This window comes from Copadichromis virginalis, linkage group LG16 (genome assembly GCF_057382275.1).
Source record: "Copadichromis virginalis isolate Kocher_CV1m ecotype Utaka linkage group LG16, C_Virginalis_male_GT1.1, whole genome shotgun sequence".
NCBI classification, from domain to species: Eukaryota; Metazoa; Chordata; class Actinopteri; order Cichliformes; family Cichlidae; genus Copadichromis; species Copadichromis virginalis.
In genome coordinates this window covers 9,035,042-9,051,990 of record NC_140633.1, presented here as the reverse complement: position 1 = coordinate 9,051,990, position 16,949 = coordinate 9,035,042, and the positions used below count along the sequence as shown (strand labels likewise).

At 39.3% G+C, this 16,949-nt stretch overlaps 1 protein-coding gene across 3 annotated transcripts in view; it reads left to right on the top strand.

The window, feature by feature from the left end:
- Window positions 1–16,949, top strand: part of arhgef49 (Rho guanine nucleotide exchange factor 49) — a 70,400-nt gene that overhangs the window by 14,298 nt on the left and 39,153 nt on the right. Inside the window, exon 1 of one of the 3 annotated variants that reach the window (XM_085435150.1) lies at window positions 13,314–13,399. The exons of the other annotated variants lie outside the window; for them this stretch is intronic. The gene's annotated coding sequence lies outside the window, so the exon portion shown is untranslated. Of the gene's footprint in view, window positions 1–13,313; window positions 13,400–16,949 lie in introns of those variants that run through there. 3 annotated transcript variants of the gene reach the window in all.

Here is a 16,949-nt window from a genome sequence, read left to right as displayed (position 1 = left end):
CTCTCAGGCTGAATATGCAAGATTACATATTACATATGCTATAATTCTAACTTGAAGTGAGTTGTTTACTTGTTATAACGTACATATTTATGGTGAGGCTTAGTTTGCTGCTATAGTTTAAGCTTGAAAAGGTCCATGGTTACATTTTGTCTCTTACAAAATGCATTGTATCGTTGTGTTTTTTAAGCAGTTTTTTTCTGTCTTTTATAGTTTAGTTGGTCTCACATAATGCTGATGAAGGTAGCATTATATATTTTAATATTTAATATATACTGTAGACTTTGTATTAATGCTATAGGCAAGCAGAATATTACAATATGTTGGACCTTTAATCATTTAGTTTTTGAAAAGTGTCTTCTATTTTATACATTAATGTTTTATCTGAACTTTTTCAATTCAACATTTGCTCTGATTTTCTCACTAAAAAGAAAAAAAATACATACAAATTAGTACCATTCATTTTCAAGTATCTAATTAAATGTAATTTTATTTATATAAACTATTCACAACAACATGTGCCTCAAGCAGCTGATTTAAAAATTAAAACAGAAATAATCCCTTCTGTGTGGTCATTATATAAGCTATTCTCCCAATTTACAGAAAATGCACTGTATCATGATATATAGTGTTATATGAAATGCATAATATCGGGATATGAGATTTTGGCCCCGATTTCATGCTCTCTCTTTAGGCCTTTGCATACATCACTGTCATGAATTAATGTTACAGTAACCAGTCATAGTCACGTCTGACTACAGACATAGACCCCATCCTGATACTGATTAACTGCCTCCAACAGTTCACAGCCACTGCTTGTTATCTTTTTTCCTGCCTATTTCAGTACCATTGAGATTAAAAAAAGACCTTTCCACTGAATTTTTTTGCATCATAATACGTCTCAACGCGCCCCCTCTCATTGATGTGTAAATGCTGATGTTTCTGAAGTACGCCCGAGTTTCCTACTATTACTGTGAAGATTGCTGCAGTTGAATTTTTATGGCTTATCTGTTTTATTTTTGCCTCCCACGCAGCACAGTCTCGACGAGCAATTGTTTCACATGAGAAGAGGAACAGCATTGATCTGTGTTTCTCAGGCTAAGCTTCCCTTGATAAGTACGAACCAGCCAACATAACTTGTGGTTTGTTTTCAGTTTTGGAAATGGATTGGGTCCACTGCACCATCTGCAGATATGTTGTTGCACTGAAGCATCAGTATGTCAACAACTGCGTGCTTACTGTATCTACTGAAGTGATTAATTTAAGCTGAATATTAAGCGGGGCATCAGTTTACTAGATGATTAAAGCTCAGTCTTGTTTCTGCTTCTGTTAGGTATTTTTCTAATTGACTAGCAATTATTCAGACGCATGCTGGCATGCTGTGTAGCCTGTAATGGAGACCAGGGGATCTGTTACCTTAACTTGTGTTTTTACTTGTTTATGAATGATTGATATTGGAAGCTAAATGAAAAGACACACACATTATTTTTATTGTTTAGGGATTCTTTATTGACTTTAGTCAATATTTTGGGAGGACTGTTTAAGTGTCGGTTTATGTTAGGAGAGCTGAAGAGTGAAAACAGCTCAGGTTCCCTGCTTAGGAACCGCTGAGGGGAGACTGAAATGACAGCTCAGGGGAGGCTAGTCTGGGTCTTTCTAATTTATGTATTTATGATTAAAGCATACGTGTTATTGAATTTTATATATATATATATATATAAAAGTGTAAAACCTCATATATATATATACACATACACACACACACACACACATATATATATATATATATATATATATATATATATGTGTGTGTGTGTGTATGTGTATATATATATATGAGGTTTTACACTTTTACCTCATTCTCACTTAATACTAAATGTGTCATTAAAGTCACATGGCAGTCATATTTCATTAATTTCATTAATTTTGTGTTCATATACATTCACACACTACTGCTTTGTTATTGGTTTATATAAGCTGCATTCACCATTTTTTTCTATTTTCTCAAGTTACCTGTCAGTTGCTGGTTTAAGTAAAAGAAGCAGCAGGGTTTAAATATAGAGGGCAATCATATGGACTGAACCATCTGCTGTCATTGCATGGGGGAGAATGTTTTCAACATGAAATTTAAATGAAATGTATTTATTTCCCCCATTGCATCTAAAATGGTTTACTCCATTACGCCACATGTTGAGCTTTCTTTTGATTAGGGTAGATTATTTGTTAATTTAAGGCTTATCTTTGAGTAGAGTTCTGCTTAGTTGGTCTCTTTTATGGGCCTACTTATTACTTAAAACAGCCTGTGAATTATGATGTTTTTGATATTATTTTTGGCTTTTGGGGTAGAATACAACACACGTCCTTTGTCTGCTTGGTAGACCATTCCAGAAACATGCCTGAGGCAGTTAGAGTATAAAAGGAAGCTAGGTGCTTTCAGAGACCGGGCGGGTTTGTGTAAATGTGTTTGAACGCCTGTTCTAATAATAAAAGCAACATATTTATTTCAGCCTCATGCTTCTTTGTCAAACCTGAAGCCACTACCAGCCAAACTGATATGTCCCAACCAGATAAAGAAGAGTGACTTAACGTCGGGAAAGAGTGCACTACTTTCATTTCCATGAAGTGACATTTCAGTCAATTATCCATTACCTTGGCAACATCTGTAGGAGAGAGCGATGAGAGAAGCCTGGAGATGGTGTGCAAGAGATCCAGAGAGAGGAACTTTCTGGTAAACTGTAGAGAAGAATAGATTGACAGAAAATTGGATTTCATGGCGTACCATCAGGAGGGCTGGGTTCATTCAGCGTGCTGTGTGTCTGCAGGCATGCTGATTATGATAGCATAGCTCTTCTGTGCACACAGGACTTTAAGTCTGCCAATACTTGGCTAAACGGGGTATGTGCATACGCGCATACTGCACACTCACATATTCATTCGCCAACACATCTCACAATATAGGTCATAAAGGTTTTTTTATGTAACAGTTGACACGGGAGTTTAATGGAGTCCTGCAGTTGCTTCTCTTTCCGTTCAGGCCTACTAAGAGCCGCTGGAAAATTAAATAATGAATGAGGTTAATGGGTCACGATGGTTACATATGACCCTGTTTTCCATTTATTTCTCGTTTTCCAGGAAGGTCACCTGTTCTAGTGCACTGTCTGGTCCAGTCAATAACAGCACACACACAGCCTAGTTTGTTGCTGCTGAGCAGATCTGATCATCTAACTAACAAACTCATGTTTTAAGAGCTTAGAGCTGCTTTCTTGGGACTAGCAGCAGCTGTGGCAAAACTTCAGTCACCTGCTGATAACAATTTCAGTTGAATATCTTTTGTTTTTGTTGTGACTTGAAAGAAAAGGTTGCATTTGGGAAAGGGCCAGTGGCTCTTGGATTTTATTGTATTTGCATTTCATAAATTAAATCATTCAGTAGAGTATCTGATGACAAAAATATGGATTAGTTCCAACCGCAGATGATAGTCAAACTTTCTCTATGTGCAGAGTTGTGGATATTGTGCACCCACACGCATGCAGAAACACACACTTTGAGTGAATGAAGCTGCAATTTTAGCTGACGTATGTGGGCCACTTCCCCTGCTGCCTCCTGTCTCAACACTGTAGGTCAAAATATGTTCACATAAGAATAGTTTGTGTTCAGCATCCAGCAGAACTTATTTAAAAAAAGTGTGTACTTCCACTTCCACTAGACGTGGCTACAGACTTAAAGCTTTGTGCTGCTTTCCTTACAAATCAGATTTGAAATGTTGGTAGTGCTGGATGGAAATCAGAATTCATCAGGGGGCCACGAATGTCTGTACAAAATGCAGTGGAAATGCTCGCTGTGCTTTGAGAGATTCAGTTTTCACCAAAGCAGAGTCATGGCTGAAGTTGATAATTGCCCAGGACACATTTGGCTAACCGCTGTTGAAAAAAGATATATGTGACCAACAACACCCTTTTACGGGGTTTGTTTTGCATTCTCATTTAGAGCTATCCCCTTGTAAATGACTCATCCAAGTTACAGTCAATGGCAGTGAAATACAGGATCTAATAGATTTCCAGTCACCTCTAAACAGTGATAGAACTGAGCTTCATATTTCATGTTGGTCTTCTGGTTCAACAGTCACAGACAGTCAAGTGTTCAGTCAACCACAAAATATGAAATCAGCAAGTCAAACACCAAGTGCACAAATGAGTGACATGCATCAAAGCCTAAGCCATAATATATTGCATTTTTCACACTGTAAAGTTACCAGACTTGATTAGCAGTACGAGGTAGGCATCCAATTTCTTCTTGAGATTTATAGTATACAGTCAATTACAGTAATATGCAGTATACTTTTTACATCTTTTGAATTGCTTCTTATATTTAATGTAATTGTGCTATTTTAAATATTCAAATCACTTTAGAAACACACCAGTGTGTTTACCTGTCTTCATTCACATATTTCCCTAACGGCCGCGGCAGATGGCTATCCTCTTACTGAGCCTGCTTCTGCCCGAGGTTTCTTCTTGTTAAAAGGGAGTTTTTCCTTCCCACTGTTGTCCAGCGCTTGCTCATTGGGCGTTGTTTGTTTTCTCTGTGTTATTGCAGGGTCTTTACCTTATAATAGAAAGTGCTAAAAAACTGTAATTATTATCATTGGGCATTTGTAACTTCATTACCCTTTGTATGTTTCAAAAGCTCACTGGAAGAATGAAAAATGAAATGTTTATTTACAGGTAATATATAAAAATAACTGAATAGCACATTTCTCATTCTAATTACCAGAACCTCCTGAGGTTAACCTTTGTCAGTGGACAAAGACCTAGTTCATGGGGTAAATATAGTTCAGTGTGCCGAGCCTGTGGTTATGTTTCTGTATGTGTGTCACTGTGTTCCATTGTGCATTGTGACCTTCATCAACCTCCACCCATTCACTCATCACTCTGCTGATTGTTAGGCATCAAAGGTACACACTGTGGCTCACAATGGCATTGTGGTTGCCAAGCAATCAAGCTCCAGATAAATTGACAAAGGACATTTTTACGACATCCTGTATTAACTCAGTAACCCCCTTTCCAATGTAAACATTTCCATCTAGTCGACAACAGTATATTATTCCTGCCCTGAAGAGCTAACAGTTGCAGCCATTGTGAAGCAGTTAAATCTACATTAAATGAGGAACTCGCTTGCATATGTACTGTACTGGGCATGGTACGTGTAAAATAAATTTTACTAACTGACATGACTTCACTCTCGTTCTGCTTGCTGGTTCAGGGAAACCCTTTTTTTTTTCCAGTTTTAGGATGCTACATTCTTCCAAACTCCCAGGGATACTTATTCAACACTAAAAGCTGGCTCACCTCCTTCATCTCCATGTGTAGAACCTCCCCTGAGTCATGGAAGCTATGCTAAATTTAGCAGACCTCAAAAAGTAATGGTGTGGCAAGTTCTTATTGAGTTTTCTGCCCACAAATATCTCTCTCACTCTACCTAGTTGTGTTTTGCTCTCTATGCTTATTTTCTCAGTAAAAGGCTTGTCCGTGACTCACCCACGGCAGAGTGGGGCCCTATGAATTATTGAACCAATGGTGGAGCTCTCATAAATAATCTAACTGTATATCGCTGGGTGAGCATGTCAGTTCATTGGATACATCTCATCTTGAGTCTCACTGTCAGTACCACCTAGACCTGGGTCCAGTAACAGCTAAAGGCCAACATGGACATAAACTGCTGCACATAGATGCAAACTCGACAATATACAGATATATATGGAGCGTTTTCATTGGCTTCTATTGAAAGCAGTCTGTCTGGGCTCTCAAACAGAAATGACAGTTGCCAGTACAACACAAGCCAATGCAGACTATATTGTGGAGGCCGCTTGTAAAGAGTCAGTAGTAGATATACTGTACAGTGGTAAGAAGATTCTTGGTTTGGATCTCCTGGTTAGTTTGCCAGTTTCTATGTAAGATTGCATGTTGTTCTTCTGCCTGAGTGGGTATCCTCTGAGTCCTCTGAGTCCTCTCCTTATTGTCCAGAAACATGCACGTTTCATTAATTGATTCTAAATTGGTAGATTTAGATAGGCAGATAAAGTGCTTAAGCATATAGAATAAAGTGCTTTATGAATATGTGCAATCTTTAAAGTGCTTTCAGTTGTCAGTAAGAGTAGAATTGTGCTATTTAAATGTCAGACCATGTCCCTGTGCTTTCTTCTGAATAATATGTTATACAGTTGTAGTAATGAGGAGGGGATAAAGTGGGCAAGATTATCTGCAATAGCATTCGCCTACAGTTAATTAGTCATTCAGTCTAATTTGCAAGTTAATAAACCAGTCAAGTGAGCTATGAGAGAGCTATACCATGTGTGTCATTAAATCAGAGAGTACTGTCATCCCATGGTCCCACCTACGCACTCGACGCATTTTTTTCCTCCGTCATGCATTCATGCATGCAGATGTCAAAAATGTTGCAGCCATGTATATCAGCATCTAGTTAGCACTACCAAATGAGAGCGAGCTGCACAACAAATATCAGCAAACACACAGACTGTGCACGTTGGCATGCAATCTGTCTTCCTAGTTAAAGGTACACTGGCTGTATTTGGAAAAAATAAAGCAAAGCGAAATAAAAAATTGATGTGTGATAAATTTGTTCTCAGATATGCTGTGAACAAACAAATAAAGCTCACGTGTAATGTTGTAATTAATTAGATTTATTATTTTTCCCTATCTGACCTTTTTACATATTTTACTGAAATTACTGCCACTTGATACTGTGAAATGTGACAACAAAATGAATGATAATTCATAACTCAAATGTTCAAAACAACTGGACAGTTTAAATAAGTCTCAGAGTTTACAGTAATGGCCTCTGGTGGACTGGTGCAAAGCAGGCTTATCCTGGTTAGGAGTTGGAGAGCAGCCATGATAACTCAGCCAACAACAATATGTTGATGACTGCAGTTGGTTAAATTCACAAAGAGCAAAGCCAGCAAGCAGTACAGATACCGAGCCTGTCTGCAAAGAAAACATATCTACTGGAGCTCACAGCGCACAGTTCAAATCAATTTGGAAGTTAGTTTGAGGACAGCTACACCAGATATCAGGGTTCACCCACCAGCCCAATCACTCTGTAACACCTTGGTAATAAGCCAGCTAACAGTTGGCTAACCCACTATTTCTGAAGTTCTGTGACACTTTGTACGACATTGCTTCTTCATTGCTCTGCTTCCTCGAGTGCATGAGAGAAGTCAGAGAATGGCTTTCAGACAATTCCCTTATCCTGAACGAAAAGGAAGCGGAGATTGTGGTGTTTGGCAACCATATCCCTAGGGGCCTATCAGCCGATACCTTTGGTTCCTTTGCCACTTCTTTCTCTGACTCAGTTAGTGACCTCGGGGTTCTGCTGGACAGCTCTTTCAAATTTAACAAACAAGTGTCTTCAGTAATCAAATCTAGCTTCTACCAACTGCGCCTTATTGCTAAGACTAAGCACTATGTCCCTCATAAAGATCTTGAAAAGTTCATTCATGCTTTTGTGACTTCTAGATTGGATTACTGTAACTCCTTCTACTTTGGTCTTCACTCCGCTCTCCTTCACAGACTTCAGCTTGTCCAGAATGCTGCGGCTCGCCTTCTGACTGGCACTAGAAAGCATGCCTCTATCACCCCAGTTCTTATTGAGTTGCATTGGCTACCCATAAAATATCGCATTGAATTTAAAATATTGTTGCTCACTTTTAGAATTATAAATAATTTAGCCCCTCGTTATCTTGTCGATCTTCTTAGTCTATATGTCCCTGGGCGAGCCCTCAGGTCTTCAGCCCAATTACTCCTGGCTCAGCCTAGATCTAGACTTAAATCTAGGGGTGACCGTGCTTTTGCCCTGGTTGCACCAAATCTGTGGAACAACCTTCCTATTGCTATCCGTGCGTCAGACTCCGTTTTATCTTTTAAACCCCGTTTAAAAGCTCATTTATTCAACATAGCTTTTCCATCTAGTTAGCGCCCCTGTTTTATATTTGGTTTAATTTCTTATTTATGTACTTTATCTTTTAGCTATATCTGTTCTTAGTAACTTTGTTCTCATATTCCCTTTTATTGTTGTATAATTAGTGCTCTTAACCTGATGACACATGTGGTACTTTGTTAATAGTCTTTTATTTATTGTCTTAATTTTCCTGTTTTTATTGTACAGCACTTTGGTGTACCACTGGTCTTTTAAATGTGCTATACAAATAAAGTTGTATTGTATTGTATTGTATTAACCTGATGTTGTAGAGGTTAAATTCCACTAAAGCCATAGCCATTGTTCCACATAAATAACCAACAGTGTCGAGAATCAGGTCAGTTTCCTTTTCTGACTTGTGGCTCAGAAAAGGAAATGTGGGACCCGTGATACCCACCCATTCACTGTGAATAGTTTGGATATTTACCTGAGATCAGTTGGACTTTGCTTTGAGTCATAGAGCTCCACAGCTGATGAGTTCTGGGCGGCAGTCTATGTGTGAAAACGGCTTTAAATTTGAGTCGGTGAGTCACAAACAGAGCTTAAAAGCAGCTGAATTTTAATCTGGAGGACTAAAGCTATGGGCCGATAATAACACTCTACGTGGGAGTTTGTGGTGATTCGGCTAAACTAGCTAAAACCATCACTCAATGCAGTCATAATGATGTCCTTGAGTGCTAATTATGTATTAGGACTAATTGTGTAACCAAGACCGCAACTTTTTTTTATTTGAGTTTGGATTTTTGGATTGAATTGGTAAATGATTTTGTGTGTTGTATGTGTTTATGTGTTACTTACTTGTTAGGTGTCACTGTTCGCATGTAACTCTTGAACAAGAAAGGAAATAAAAATGTCAAACTGCTCATTAATTAAAGAACCCAGCAGTAGATTAATCTGCATTGGTGTCGTACAGTAAGATTTGGCAACAGTACAATCCAGTCTCTGGACTGCCAGCATGCTGTAGGTAATGGCGGTGAATTAGGTATAGAGCCAGGTCTAGAGGTGGTGTGGGCAAATGACTAGGATGCCTTCTGGGCTTCTCTTGGGCAAGGTGTTCTGGGCATGTCCTGGGGAGGAGGCCCCAGGGTGGAACGAGAATATGCTTGCATCTTTAATATTCCCTGGGAATACCTTGGTATTCCCTTGGACAAACTGGAGGCGGTGGCTGGGGAAAGGGAGGTCAGGGCTTCTCTCCTGCAGGAGAGAAGCCCTGACCTCCCTTTCCCCAGCCACCGCCTTCAGTTTGTCCAAGGGAATACCAAGGTATTCCCTTGGACAAACTGGAGGACAGCAGTGATAATAGACTCATAATAGATAATAGATAATAGATAATAGACTCATGAGGCTGCTGTCCCTGCAACCCAGCGTTAAATAAGTTTCAGAGGATGGATAAAAGGAAAAAATTGTAATTAATGTGACACATTTTCTTGCTTTTATGCCTAATAGCATTGGTTATTTTATGGTTATTTCAGTAAAAAATTTAAAAATATAATCATAAGTTCATAATTCTTTCTTCTTCTGTCTATCCACAACCAAACAAAAGGTTAAAGGTAAAAAAAATTTTAAGTGTCTAATTAAAGATTTTTTTAATTTTTTCAATTCTTTTTTAATTCACCTGTTTGTTAGTAATGGTAATATAATAATATACTGTAATTGTGCTTAGGTTTCTGAAGTAAAAGACTTGATGTTATTGAGATGTTGCCCACAGTCCTTGACATCTCTGAGCACCTGGCTCTTTGTATCAAGTGCAGTACGTGCACTCTGTGACATCGGAGGGTCATTTCAGATTCTAATTGCTCATTATTTAATGTAAAACTGACTTCTAGATGAGCCAGTTTGCTAGTGACTAAATGCTGTACATTTATATACTTAACCATAAACACCCAGACCTCCCTGCTTCCTGTGATTAATTCTCGTTGCAGTCACAATATTGATTGTTTGACGTGTGTGAGAGCTGCTGAATATTGGAGAAACACTTCAACAGCTTTGAACGTTTTAGTGTGGTTCTGCTGATGGCAAGCAGCCCTGAGATGCAGAGCAGCAGGTGCTGAGTGAACACACCCCCTACGGCGAGTGGGCAGCATTGACCGCTTATAATCGTTTCACCAATGGTTTCACTTTTTCTCCTGTTGCTTTGTAGCTCGTTTTTACTTTTGTGGTTGATGAATTTGGACCAAGAAAGCAAAATAAAGACACTGGGATTTTTTTAAAGGTTTGGCATGTATGAATATAAAAAAAATAATAGAACGTGTAGGTTTTTGGTGTAATTGTACAAGAAACGAAACAAAAGCAAAAGCAGTTCTCTTGGCAATTTGCTTAGCTGGCGGGCTGTTGCCTGCATGGTGCCTTTCGTGACTGTTATTCCCACAGGAAGTGAAGGTTGTGGAATGCCCCTGCAGTCTCTCTCCATATGCCCAGAAGAAGAAACACGCACACACACACACACACACACACACACACACACACACACACACACACACACACACACACACACACACACAGGACAGCAGAGGCTCTGCTTTATTGTGTGGAATACTATATTTATGGATAATGTTTGATTCTTGGCCTATTAATATAGTTTATTCCTACGACACATGTTCCTCTGAGAGAACCGAACATCAGATTGGATTTTGAGCATCCCTGCTGGGTAAATAAATTTGCATGTTAATGAAAGAAATTGATTTTATCAAGACAAAGACTCCATACTAAAACCTTTCCTGTTTCATGAGAAGGCAAGTCTTTTATGCAAATGTAGAAATATCTAGAAATTCACTGATTTTTGTAATTCTGGATAGGTGAAAGACTCAGTGATCGGTATCTGTTTTTGTTCTTCTTCATCTAATGAAAGTCTACATTGTGAGGCTTTCACAGCGAGTATGCCAGAAACTCTTTCACTTAACATACATATTGGAAAAATGCATTTTGGCATGTTAACAACAAATTGTCCAAACAGCGAAATACATTTGCGCTTTACATTAAACAATGTTTTCAGATATTAAATTATGACACATAAATTGTCTGTTCCTTGCCAAACATGCCAAAAAATGTTACTTAAAAAGAAAAACACTATGTATTCCTTTTAAACCACACAAATCACCATGGTTTCTTTAACCATTTGATCAGACTTAATCAATGATTGTATCAGCAGTTAAAAAAAAAAAAGCACTAGCAGTCAGACGAAAAGTGGAAGCAAACAGCAGTCTCAAGTCCCTTGTTTTGTTGATCCATTTATCCACCCCAACCTCCTCCTTTTGTAGCTTTATAGCTACAAAATAGGGGTGAGTTTTAATAATCAATTCATTGATTAAAATCGATTCTGGCTTGGATAACGTGATATCGATTCATTAAAATCCTGAATCGATTTTTTTTTAATATAAATGTATTTTGCCCAAAATGCCAGAATCTCAGGTGAAACGTCACCAAATTTCGACAACCACCAAACATTTAAAACAGTAAATGAGAGCAGGTACACGGCTTCTGCACAAAGGCGTAAACGCAAAGCCCGGACCCGCGGATCAGAATCAGTGAGATGTCGCCTTTCTCACACACTCGGGGCTGAAAGCCGACAGCTCGCTGATTCTGATGTTTCGGCGGGTCCACGCTTTGTGTTTACGCCATTTTTGCGCTGATTCTAAAGCTGTTAGTTTGATCTCTCTCCAAACAATATTGACCGAACCAGCAGCAAAAGAAGATCCAAACTAGGCTTCACATAAACATCGTCATGGATTCCCTCTTACTTTTGCTGTTTTGCTTCCACCACAATAAAATCACACTTCATGCACAGCTCTCTCTCTCTCTCTCTCTCTCTCTCTCTGTACTTCAAGAACAGTTTCCCATCTAAAAATCTGTTTTCTGCATTATTCGCTTGCTTGTTACGCACAAGTCTACCGTTATTTACAGCGCTGTCGGCCGTTGTTTTTTTTTCCTTTTACATACTTCCGAAAAGAAAACCTAATTTCTGCCGTTCTATACTGAACAAATTTAAACTTTTTAAAATGATGCAAAATGCAAAACGCTTAGCCGTGTCTCTAATAAAACCGCTGTAACGTCAGAGGTGATGTTCATAAGTTGATTAATGGTTTCCTTTTGTTTTTGATCTACTGCAGAATATTTTGATAAAATTCCAGGCCAGGAAAATCACCTTCATGTTTTTCTGTGTTTTATCTTCAGCTACTTTGACACAAAGGCCTCTGCTGTGATGCTTACACCTTTGATAAAGTCTGGAAAGTGTCAGCTTCCTTTTTATAGATACAAAAATATGTAAATGTACTGATCTGAATTATAATATTTCTGACTGTCTGAGGCAAAATTTCCCAGATTCAAATCGATTCGAATCGAATTGAATCAAATTGTGGATCGAATCGATTCAGGAGCTTGTGAATCAGAATCAAATCGATTCTAGAAATCAGTGACGATACCCAGCCCTGCTACAAAATGATCATGATGTTTCCTACTTAGCAGCCTTTTATCCACTAGAGGGCTTTGTAACTTTGGGAGCAAAAAACGTATATTATCACAATGCTTGTGATTTTAAAAATGTGGGTATGTGCGTGTCTGAACTGATGCTTGTCAAAAGATTTCTTTTCTATACCTAGGATGGTTCAACAGCTGGTTATACAAATATGTTAGAAACAACGTGAATAATTTATCCAAGCTATTGACAGGTTTTTGCACCAATAAATTACAAATTTGACAGCAGGCCACTATGAATGGTCCACACAGACATGCTTTGTTTTATACCCTAATGCAATATTGTTGCAAATTAAATGCAACAAATATTTTACAATGAGTTCACTCTTGTGGCCTTGGGGTTTATGGACAGAGCATGGAAAGTTGGATAAGATACATTTTTGGTGGGATGATAATCCCTAATAAACCCAAACAGATTCTGGTAACATTTAGGTTAACAATCATGTGCGGTGCGGAGCTCCATACTGTGGTGGATTACTCTATCCAGGACGCCGTGTGAATTTCTGTGTGTGATCCAGGTCATTGGCTGTCAGAGCAGCTGTCACGTTACTCTGACTGACGAGAATTGAAACGCTGAGAATGAAGGATTAATCAAGCATAGTAACGTGGCCAGGATGATGACACGGCGCCAGCACCTGCCAGCACTTCGCTCTGCATTTGTCTGAGTGTGTCTGAAAAGCACCTCACAACTTGAGCAAGACAGCCGCTTCCCGGTTTCCATGCCAACCGCAAGGGCTGTTCATGTTGGAGCATGCTCAGTTTGGCTACCTTCTCTGTAACAATAGCCAGTGAGAGGGCTCACACTCACACACACTCTCTCTCACACGCACTTTACTCCAGCTCGCAGTGGGAGCGAGACAGAGAGGATAGGCTGCCCGCTGCGCTCCGGAGCTCATAACACACACAACGAGCAACAGACACACGCTGCTTTGTAACAAAGGTGAGTACACAAACATACAAAAATTCTTTTCACTTTTATGGCCTTTATTATCTTATGCGAAAGAGTTTGTGGCATATGCATCCTTCCCTGTGCTGGAAAGACCTGCAGAGTGGAGATAGTTGTTACCGGTGGAAAAACTAGAGCAAAAAGGAAAGAAGCATGTGGTCTGGTTGGTGAAAGAGCTGCATGAGCCTCTTTCTTAAAATGCCTTTGAAATGAGGCTATTATCATACATTCAATTCCCTATGTTTCAGCTTGCAGGTGGTCTCTTGCAAACAGGGGGTCTTGTCATTTTATGAATGGTGAAAGCAGATTGAATATTTATTCTGCTCAATCGGAGGTGTAGTAGTTGACGATGCAGGGATCGCTCAATAATTCATAGAGCCTTGTATGGAGGGAAGTCGAGGGATGACAGCAGGTGTAATGTGATGCTTTGCATGGACAAAGATAGATGTTCTAGGCTTCTTTTGATAGTACAGCCCATTTTTACAACCTACTTTTGCTTATTCGTGTGTTCGTATCGGACTAAAGCTGGGAGCTTGTGTGATCACTAAATGTGTAACTCAAAAGGGCAAAGTCTTTCCTGGAGGAAAAGCAGGATAAACAGATGCAGTCTGATGTAGATGCTCAGACATCTTTGAAAACGTTGCATGATGTGAGTAGTTTCTTTTCAGGTCTGGATGACCCTCTAAAGATTTTGGGCCTGTATGTGTGTTGCGGACTGTCTGCCTGTCTGTCTGTGTGCGAGTTTGTACCGGGGCTGTTCTACACAAGAGATATCGTCAATATGAGCCATCATTCCCGCCCCGTGTCTCTCTGAGGCATACTTAGAGATTCACTCACAGGCAGACATTCACTGCCCGCCTCCCACAAGATTAATTATGGTGGCTGATAAATTCCTGTCTGGTCGATAGTGTATTCCTCTGCAGCTGGCCAGAGCCTTGTGTTTGTGTTGGTGTATGCTGATGGTTATTTAGAGAGCAGCATGAATATCAACTGGCCTTGGCTGTGGCTTCATGTAAAGCAGAGGTGAAGGAATGGGTGATCAAATTCATAACAATTTTTTTCAGTGCTTATGAACATTAGTCTTGTGTTGGGATAGTTCCTTGCAATAAAGTATGTTTTGCAGTCATCTAATGACACCATAAAACTCCTTATACCGTTACGAATGACCTGTTTTACCAACTTGTTCAAACTTTTGACTAGAGCTCCTTAATTTCTTTTTTCAAGTAGTTTATTTCAGCCAGCTGTAGCTTACATGGTTCCATGTTGATGTCCTGAAATTGATTTAGAAAATTTGATTTAGACCAACAGTCTAAAGCTCTAAATAATTACATTTGCAGTAATAGTTGCAAACAGAAAACACAAACATCTAATTGCAGATACAGATACAGTCATAAAGCATTGAAGATTTGCACATGCTAACCTATTCTCTACTCTTGTTCTATATTGTGTAAAGGCTCAAAAGATATTAGCACAGTTTAATTTATCCCGAAAGCCTTTGTTGGGTGTCTTTTGCACTAAACGAAAAAAATTGATCAAGAATCAATACAACAATTGATAAAGAATTGGACACATAGGCAGAATCATTAAAGGCATTGGTATCAGTAAATTCTCATCAATACTCATCTTAGTCGGCAATCATTGTCTATTGGCACAGGAAGTGAGGTCTTTTGGAGTTGTTGTTTGTTGGTTCTGGATAAATATAAGTACAGCCGGATGTCTTTGCTGTTTTTTATATTTTGTATTTTTTGACATCAGGTAATGTGCAAGAGGTTTATCGGCTGGCTGCTGTTGCTGGAAATGGTGACAGTGAAAGTTGGGACTTAAGTAGTAAATGTGCTATAAAATCAAAACAAAAAGCTAAAAGAGGCAAAAAAAAAATTGCTTGAGATAGACTGTTAGAAATTTCTTGTGGCTTCAGATCACACACTCTATATAAAACACACTACTTAAAGCCACCTAGTAGCCATGGCCACCTGGCATTCAAAGTGGCACTTCTTCCTGGTAATGTGAGTCTACAACGAACGACTCACTTTTGGGTCAAAAACCTCTAGTGGCTATTTGAGGTACTACAGCCACTTGGATTAGAGCCTTTTCATATTAGTAATTTGTTAAATTATTGTCTGCGTAATGTTCCTCTTCCTGTTCCATTACTTACATAACCACTCCAGTGCCTGGATTATACTTTCCCTTTTGGTCCAAGTGATATAAATTTGATGATGAGACTGTGAGTGCGCGGGTCGACATCCGTTCGTTTGACTGTTTTTTGTGGCCGTGAGGACTCATCTGCAGAGATTTCATATCACAATGCACCAACCGTGCACGGGCACCAGGCGGCGGACTTCAAGTGCACATTAAAAAAGTCTAACAGCAATGTCTCCAGCTGTCCGTGTCTGCAACAGAGTATAATCAAGGCTTAAGTTTCCCCTGTCTTTCTCTTCTCAGTTGCCTGTCTGACAAAGACACACAAGGCACACACAGCAGTACCTAAAATTTTCAACTGAGAGGACAATTGACAAATAAAAGAGGAGAGGATGGGACACATGGCTGCCTAGGGAGAAAAGAGAAAAGCATCAGAGAATGGAAAGTTGTAGAGTGATGGATGGTAGACAGTGGGAGAGAGAGGGAGGCAGTCTTTCACCCTGCGGGAAATTGGAAAATAAATTGAGTTGACATAGGCAGGTTTGCATAGAGATATTGATGCTGGGGAGTGGGAGAAGAGAGCTTTTGACTCGGGGCTTAAAAGGTTCACGCGAGGCTAATCATGTCTGTACCCACCAGTTAGGATGACCAAAAGGTTTCTTGGGGATAGTAATTAGCTATTTCCATCTGCCATTTATAGAAAGATACAGTCCAATGTGGTTGGCTCTTCAGCGCTAATTAAATGGTGCTTTGGTATATAGTTAGGTGTACTTAGGAAAATGAGGAAGAGTAATTATTCTAACAAAAATCAGAGAAATAAACTTAGCTGTTATTGGAGCATCTTGTGGGTGAATCTTCTGCTTGGTGCCAGTAAAGTGGGACCCACTGTGGGATGTCAAGTTTGATTTTTAGTGATGTTCACATTTCGATGGCTTGGAGCAGACAGCTAGAGTAAGAGTAAGGTGTCATGCATGCTTGTATGAATGTGTGATGGAAGTACTAGTCAAAGTATGCTATGTGTTCAACTATATATATCCATTGCAGGAACTTTGCCCGAAGACAAGGATCTTCTGGGAGTCATTGCTTTTCCACCATGAGGACTGGGGTCTAAATTATGTTCTGGGGAAATTATTTTAGCCCTCAGAAGACCTTGGCGAGGTGCAAGGACTCTAAATGTGCACCAACTTTGGGTGGATGGGGGAAGTGCTGCACTTCCACTGGCTGCATAAGATACATGCAGCATTTGGACCCACATTTTAGAAATTGTTTCTATCTAAAAAATGATGAGAACACAGCAGCAGGCCGTGCATTAAACTGCATAAATGTAAATGCACTCTCATACAATAGTGAGTTTACTGAGCATTTGAGCGTTGATGTTTGTTAGTCAGGTCTCTGTAAACTGAGG